Consider the following 8819-nt stretch of genomic DNA (forward strand, 5'->3'; position numbering starts at 1 on the left):
GAACTGGTAGTTTACAAAAGCTGGTCCCTCTGCCTGGAATAACTTTTATAGTCTCAGGTGGTTGCTAATTTTTTTATTAATGAATTGAGTTCAAGCTTCCTATATGACTCAGGACTTCAAGTGACAGACAAACTACTCAATCATTTAAACAGGAAGGAAATCATGGACAGAGGAGCGGAGATGGAGCTGGATTCAGACTCAACAGGATTCAAGTACTAGAACTATTTTAGGGGCTGGGGATGTGCCTCAAGCGGTAGCGCACTCGCCTGGCATGCGTGCGGCCCAGGTTTGATCCTCAACACCACATAAAAACAAAGATGTTGTGTCCGCTGAAAACTAAAAAAAAATTTAAAAAAATATTAAAAAATTCTCTCTCTCTCTCTCTCTCTCTCTCTCTCTCTCTCTCTTTAAAAAAAAAGAACTATTTTAGTTTCTCTCTCCATCTCTCTCTCTTTTTATTCTCATCCCTGTACTTACCTCTGTCTTCCTGTAAACAACCTTGCTCCATTTAGTAGACATTTAGCAGAAGACATTGTGGAACCAACAGAATGGGGCAAGGGGATAAATGAGAACTCTCCATTGACTTCAGATAAAATCATCTAGAAAAGGATTCTTATTGATCTTAATTGGATCAAAGGTCCACTTTTTACCTTGGACCAAAATTTTTGTGATCAAGGGGAAGGGCCATTCCCAGTAGAACAACTTCTACCTTTCCACAAGAGAGATTATTCCAAAATGTCAACTGGAGTTATACCTCTCCCCTTCTTTTTCTCATTTATTTTCAGGGGAAAAAATATTGCAGATATTTTGTTCTTCACAAGCAAGGTTTGCTGTTTCCCACCACATTTGCTGCTGGACTAACCATCCGCAGTACCTACTCCCTGCATCTACATCTTCCACATGCTGGGGATACCCTGTTCCAACAGTCCATGTATAAATCCCTAAGCATCTCTCAAGGTAAACTGAAAAATGCAGCCTTCTCAGCAATTTTTTTCTGGTTGTTTCTAAATAAAGATACTAACTTTACACTAAGATTATTTTACACTTCATGTACTCTTGGTGTTCTTGTAACACTATCATAATAACATGTCTTTCTTTCATAATACATTTGCTTCTAAGCTCTAAGTTTATTCATATTATCTAGCATAATGATTGGCATAGTGGATGCTCAATTTGATATATGTCAAAAGAGATTATAACACTGATCCCCCTTGAATTATAGATGTCTGTTTATATACCTTCCTTTCATACTAAAGTTTGAATGTTGAGAGCTTATCTGTGCAACCCACAGTGCTGAACACATGTAACTGCTAAGTACCTCTGTGTTGAAGATGGTAATTGAATGGATCAATTATGGGAAAATGGGCACATACGGAGCAACCTTCACCATGGAGCACTATACCAAGACTTAATTTGCTGAAAAGAGCTGGCCAGTATTATGGGGGTTTCAAAGACCCTGGCTTTGAGTCTTCCTGTTCTGCAACTTATCATACAACTTGTTGGGTATAAGGTAGGTGAGAAAGGGCTATTTAACTTACAGAGGCAAAATTAGTCATTGAGCACAGGACCATTCTTGAGGTTCATGTCTGCATCTGGGTAAGTTCTCCCCAGTCTTTGTTAAATAACCCCTCAGGTCAACTCACTTCCCTTGGGGTCCAGAAGGCAAGGATCTTCTACTCTATTCCTGTGGATAACTGCAAAGAAACATCCATCACTAAAAGAGCTTTCCACACAGATTCTCATGAGGCATAAACAGCCAGTTAACGATCTAGTTCTGCAGAGCTATTCACAGCAGGAACTGTGTATATCTTCTATATGGGGTTAGAGTGGGCAGCAAGGAGGGGAGGGGGACGGCGGAGACTCACCATTGTGAATGATAACAAAGTCAGACCACTGTAACCATCGCCATGGCGACAACCATCTCTGTCTCTCTAGAACATACACAACTCATCATTAGTCGTCATTTCTAATGTCAGGCTGACACAACCTGAGGACTCATTAACATCTCAAAGCTGCATACACAGGAGGGGTGTAGCTTAGCTGTTTATTTCTGCCAGGCAAGAGCTAAGAGCCATCTTTCAGGTCCTTATTGGCAGGGATTCCACACCACCTTGGGAAAATGGAAAATGGATATATTTGGCTTATGGCCTTGAGGTGTCTTCTGTGAAAAGATGCCACAGTCTGATTAGAAATAATCACTTTGGAAGGAGTTTTGCAAAAGTATGATATTTTCCCTGTTGCTGAGCATTCTATCTTTTATTAAAGTACTTGGTAATTATCTTGTTGATTTCCTGTGCAATCCTTGGGGAAAAGTTTCTATAAAGTTCACTCTGCAGTCATGCATAAATGGACACAGAGCTGCTTCAAAATATCTTTATTGTATTAAAATCATTGTGCGCTAGATTGATTGTGAACTCTGGAATGGTATCACATAGGCAGAAACATTACAGCAAACTTTGATGTGTTTATTTTTCTGGCATTATGAATTCACATGCTATGATATAATTATATGATTTGACTACACTAATAGGATCAGACCTGTTATATTACCTAACACACAGTAGGTACTCAAAATCATTCATTGAACAAACAGGTTAACCATTGCAAACCTGTAGGTGTATGATTGAAAATACAGAGGATGGAGTGAAATACTGAGAAACACAGGAAATGAAAGCAAACACTATAACCCATTTCAGTCATTTTCTGTTTTCCAAATATGTCAGCTGCTCAGCCTTCAATACCTTGGTCCTCACTGTTCCTTCTGCCTTGAGCCTCCTTCTCCACTTGTCTATAGGATTAATTCCTTCACAGTCTACTGATCTCAACTCAATGTCAGAAGTCATTATTCTCCCCTCCATATCTCACTAGAAGTTGTGAATTCTGATCAGCACTGATTTCATTCATCACAGTGGACTCTAGTGACATCTGCATTGGGAACATCATCTGACTGTGTCAAGGCCAGTTGTGTCTTACTCAGTCTTGTATAGAGTGAGGACTCAGTAAGTGTTTGTTTAAAAAACAAAACAAACAAACAAACAGAAACTTCCATGGAGATGAGAACAAGATTCAGATACAGCCAGAACTTGTACACTTGGAAGCAATGGCTCATGGCCTCCAAGTTTGCTGGAGTCACCTAGCATTTGCTTTTGAAAACATGCCAAAATTTATACCTGCCTCTGTCTAACACCAATATCCTTGTTCTTGCCACTATGTCTTGAGGTGTGTCAAGCATCATGGGGGGTAGAGTGGTGCAAGGAGAAAAAGTTCCCGAAGGAGACTCTTTAGTTTAACGTCTGCAAGTGCCTGGGCCAAAGCTGGTCCAGAAAAGTGATAATAGGAGCAGGGAGAAAAGACTGCCATTCCATTCCCTCAGGCCCCACGATGCCCAGGCTGCACTGCATCACCGACAGGCAGAAAAGGAAATCTACCATACTTCCCAGATCATTTCCACAGAGGGAACAAGGCACACAAGGAGCCATTGTGAGAGAGACTGTAGATTCTATAAGATTCCCACCACATTCAGGCACATCACAGATACTTAATAAATACTTAATGAACAAAAGAACACGAAACAAGTGCCATAATGTTATGGGATCTCACATTTTACTTGAGCTTATTTTGACCTCAGACTTCTCAAGGGTTGTGATGGAGATAAAGCCAGAACATCACTAAAGCTGTGACTCTTATTCTGGGTCTTATCTCTGCCATGCTGTGTGGTGAAAAGGAACTAAGAGGTCCCTTAAGCACTTCAAATCTCCAGGCAGTGGTACTTAGATGCCTTTTAAAGTATGAAAAGCTCCCCCCCCCCCGAAAAGTGCCCCCCCCTCGCTCCCATCACCCCCTACCTCCACCCCAGGTGACTTGCAGGACCTCAGAGCAGCTCTGGGCACTTGTGTTTGATCTCACACGCACTGAACTGCAGTCCTTGGCCTTGGACTAAAGACGACTTCTAGCACTAACATAAAGGCTACTTTGAGCACTCTGTCAAGGACTTGGGAGACACATTTTTCAAAGAAATAAATACATTTGGTTTCCAGAGTTAGCATGAGGCCAGGTCAGATTTCTTTTTTTCTTTATCTTTTATTCTCTACCTGTTCTTTTCTCCATCTCAGTCTGAGATGCAGCTAATTAAATACAGGGGCTGGAAGGAGCAGTCACTGAAATCACTTCACATAGACGGTGCTTGAGGGGGAAAGCTGGGTCAGGGTTGCCTTCCAGAAATGCAAATGAACAGAATAAACTCTGCCTGCGTGTTGGGCCTAACAAGCTTTAAGACACAGTGGCAAGGAAGAAAATGTTGTTCACAGGTTCCCAATTGGTAAAAATGTACTCTTTGTTCTTGGGCGATGGAAATCGATTTTCTGAGGCTTTCTTTGCACATCGTCACGTATGCCTCCGATGTTAAATCCCTGAAGCGTCTACATAAAACAAGAAGGCCTGAGCGCCAGGATCGAACTTCCTCTGCCCTTGAAGATAATCTGAGTGGTTTCCTAAGAACAGAACTGCTGTCAGTCCTAGGGCACTGAAGGAGCTGTGCTCAGTACATCCTAAATGTACATCCTAAATGCTTGCTACATCCTAAATGCAAATAAACAGACTGCTGGACTTCACCTGTGGACCTCCCCGAGAGTTGACCAACATTTAGAATTATAAAGACATGTGTCTGGTAGAACCTGGTATAATCTAGGTGGAATCAATTTACATAATAGTGAATATAACAAAGAAATCACCAGTGACTGCTCTTCTACCTACTGGCATCTTGTGACTTTTCCTAGCATGGTATCTGAGGTCATCCTATCCTGGTAGGATATCGCTCTATACTTTTTTCTGATCTCACATGACATTTTAAATTGCACACATTTTAAAGAATTTATTTTTCTGCACGTGTATTCTGTGCCCAATGCTCAACTGACAGCTTTAGTTATTTTTTCACGTTCTTCATTTATTAAAAAAAACATTTATGCAGCACCTACCATGTGCCACCCATTGTTTTTAGGCCCTATTAGTAAAGTTTTACAGAGACTGTGTGCTGCTGTGGAGACACAGACAATATCAATGAGTAATTCATAAATTGATTGCAGAAAATAAATGATAATAGAGAATAGATTCAAGCAAAGGTCAAGAGGATGTAGAGAGAGGCATTTAAGAGGGCATTCAGAGAAAACAGAAGTGTCTCTGAACTATCAATAACACGGGGTCAAACAGGAAGGCAGGCACCTGACCATGCAGAACCTTGGAAGCCATGATGGGAAGTTTGCATTGTTTTTTTTTTTATAGGATAATGGGGAGCCTAGCTTATACTTTAAATATCATCCCATTGACTGTTGGGTGGAGAACCAAGGGTAGTTGGCAAGAACAGAAGGAGAGTTAGGAGGCTGTGGCAGAAGTTTAGGTGAGAAATGATCACAGGGCAGTGGGTGGATTGGGTGTGTCTTTGAAGACATGGTTAGTGAGATGCTCATTTGCTCATATAGTAATTCTTTGAGAAGAAGAAGCTACAATGATGGAACCAAGCTGTCAAACATTTGAAAGTGAATGTCCAAAGTTTACCTTATAATCTGGGGAAGTGAAAAAAAAAATAGCTGATGGGGAATTAACCTCTATTGAGGCTCACAACTCTTTTTCTTGTATTGCTACCTGGAAATTTCCAAGGAAATTTTTTATTTGGCTGATTCTTGCAGAAAATGGCCTCATGATTCCCTTACTCCAAGCATTTCTATACCAAGAAGAACTCAGAAACTCTGACTTGTTACTTGTTTAAATAGTTCACTTTACCGTTTGATGTTTACTTCTCTCTCATCATTGCTGATGAGTCACTTGAAAAAAATAAATGCTTTTACAAACTTCCATAGTTGCCTCTGTTGCACTGTGTTGACAAGGAGAGAACGCTGTCGGCAAGATTTGATGCAGCTGGCTGTTTGTTTTCTTGGAGGACCCAAAGGTGAATATAAATAATTTAAAATAACTTTTATGATCTGTGTGTCAGTAGCTGAGTGATAAAATTAAAGGAATCAAGCTAAGATCGAAGAGGGAGAACTATAAAAGAATTTGAAGGAAAATATAAAATTTGATTTGACAGGACATATTTCTTAAGCACTCACAGTATGCAAGAACCATAAACAAAGGACTAAAACCTATATTTACTGAGTGTTCTGCCTGTGCAGGCTTGAATCTGGAAAAGACCATGCAGGAGGTGTAATTCTAACCATCATTTTATAGATGAGGAAATGAGCAGGATTAGAGGTCAGGGAACTTGCTCTTATTCCTGTAGGCCTGATTCTAAGGTCAGGATACCAATGACTGTGAGGTGCTTCTCATTTAAGGAGCTCTTTAGAAGTTCACTGTGTAGCCGTGCAGGATGAAGACATACTGACAATAGTCAGAATGATTTAGGGTCACTGAGCCATGTTACATGTAAGAGCTGTCTTTTATGCAGGGACTAGAAGGAAATATATGATTTGAATGAGATGTGAGAGTATCTTAGGTCAATATGATGGATAAGCATGAGAAAGTCAGGTTATTGCGTAATAAGTTTTCTCTGAGTTGCCAAGCAATATTTTTTAGTATGTAATAGAATGCATATATTGTATATACAAATAATATACATTAAATATATAATATATAAAGCATATTTATTGTGTCATATATAAAATAGGTCACATTAATTTAATATAAATATATGGACAAATTCACATATGATTCTATAATATATTCATAATATCTACATATTGAAGGCATGTGATATACCAATATTTTAATATTTATACTGTATGTGTTAAGATGTATAGTATATAATATGTATACTGTACATGTATTTTTCATAGTATTGACTGATTTATTCCATTTCAGTGTCATGTAACAAAGAAAGGGACAGACTGGAAATCTTGCACTGTGAACCTGTACATTTTTTATCAAGTCCCTTGGTTTCTCAGGGTCTTATGTTCTAATCCAGACTAAAAAAGAGTAGACTTGATATTTTTAAGATCCTAAGTATACATTTCTCAAAAATGGCCAACATGTATAGGAAAAATATACAACATCACTCATCATCAGGAAAATGCAGATAAAGAGACCACCTTACAAATGTGAGAATGGCTATTATCAGACAGACAAAAGTAATATGTGAATATGTTGATAAGGGAAACCTGCACACTGTTGGTGAGAATGTCAGTCAGTAGAGCCATTAGAGAAAAGAATATGGAGGTTCCTCAACAATTAAAAACAGAATCACCTTATGATCCCGCAGTCCTGCTCCTGAGTAGGTACCCACAGGAAGTGAAATCAATATGTTGAACATATCCCATGTTCTTTGCAGCACTCTCACAATGCCCTAGATATGAAATCAACCTAAGTGTCTATCAGTGGATCAAAGGATAAAGGAAATGTAGTATATGTACACAGTGGAAGACAATTTAGCCTTTAAAAAGAAGGAATTAATTTGGTAGAGTAAAATGTCTTCCAAGTTATCATGAAAGACATGTTAGTGAAATAATCCAGGCAAAAAAAGACAAATAGTTCAAAGTCTCACTTATATGTGGAATCTAAACATGTTGAACTCAGGTTCAGAGTAGAACAGTAGTTGCCAGGTGTGTGTGTATTGATCAAAGGAATAACATTTTAGTTAGATAGAAGGAGAAAGTTCAAGAGATGTATGGCAGACATTATGACTGCAGTTAACAATAATGTGTTATATTCGTGAAAAACACCAGGAGTAGATTTTCAGCACTCATACTACAAAAATGATAACTATACAAGGTGATATATGTTAGTCATCCCACTAGGTATGCATATTTCAAAAAATATCATGTTGTACCTGATAAGCATACATAATTTTTGTCTTTCAATTAAAAGTTAAATTAATTGAATTTAAAAAAAATTCTAGGTTTCCAGCCCTAAAATTCATTTTAAATTTTAACACGTAATAATCGTACATATTTATGGGATAGACGAACCCTTGTTTTGAACATGAAGCGTCTACCAGTTGGTGACACTGCCCTTTGTGCAGGCACCGGAGGTGTGCGACCTACTGTGTTGTATGGATTGGTTTGTTCACAGTCAGCCCTTGCAGACACTGAGCTTGCCAAGATTTGGAATGGCGTCCTCCCCACATTTAACTCCGTGACCGCATGTTCGCTTTTTCAAAGGTGATACTCTGTTCCAGGTGCCTCCCTGTCAAAATTTTATTGAAAAAATATCACTCTAAACATGCTTCATTTCTCCATTATTTTAAAGTAGAAGTTCATTTCCAGCTTGATAAAAATAAACAGTTTATGTCAATTAGAGTTTAGGTTGGAATCCCTTATGGGAATGTTGCTTAAGAGGACTCATAATTGCCACCTATTTATCCTTTCAACAAGAGATCTCAAGACAATTTCCTAAGAAAAAGCTACTACTTCATATTTTAGGCTGAGGTACAAAGAGATCAGCAACTTATTAAAGGTTAATAAATCATTCACTGATTGGGACTTAAGCCTCTGAGCCCTAGCATCACATCTTTCTACATAACCCCCAAAGAGCAGGCAAAGGAAATGGTGCTCGGAGATTCTGTGTTCCCAGTGTACTTAACATAATCAGTTTACCTGTGTCAATTTCATTACTGCTTATAAATAGGGATGCTGCCTCATGGGGAAAGAAAAGCTTCCCGACTCCTTTTCCATCTCCAAGCAGAGTAATTCACCATTCAAATCTATTCTGAAAGGGCACAGAATTTATTTCAGCAGACTCTGAGAAACGAGGCAGTTCCCTGCAGAAGCAGCTGCTCTGGGGTTTGATTTGGGTTGAAAATGTCCTAAGTTAGGTGTTTATGTCCCTCAACCATT

This window comes from Callospermophilus lateralis, chromosome 16 (assembly GCF_048772815.1).
Source record: "Callospermophilus lateralis isolate mCalLat2 chromosome 16, mCalLat2.hap1, whole genome shotgun sequence".
NCBI lineage: Eukaryota > Metazoa > Chordata > Mammalia > Rodentia > Sciuridae > Callospermophilus > Callospermophilus lateralis.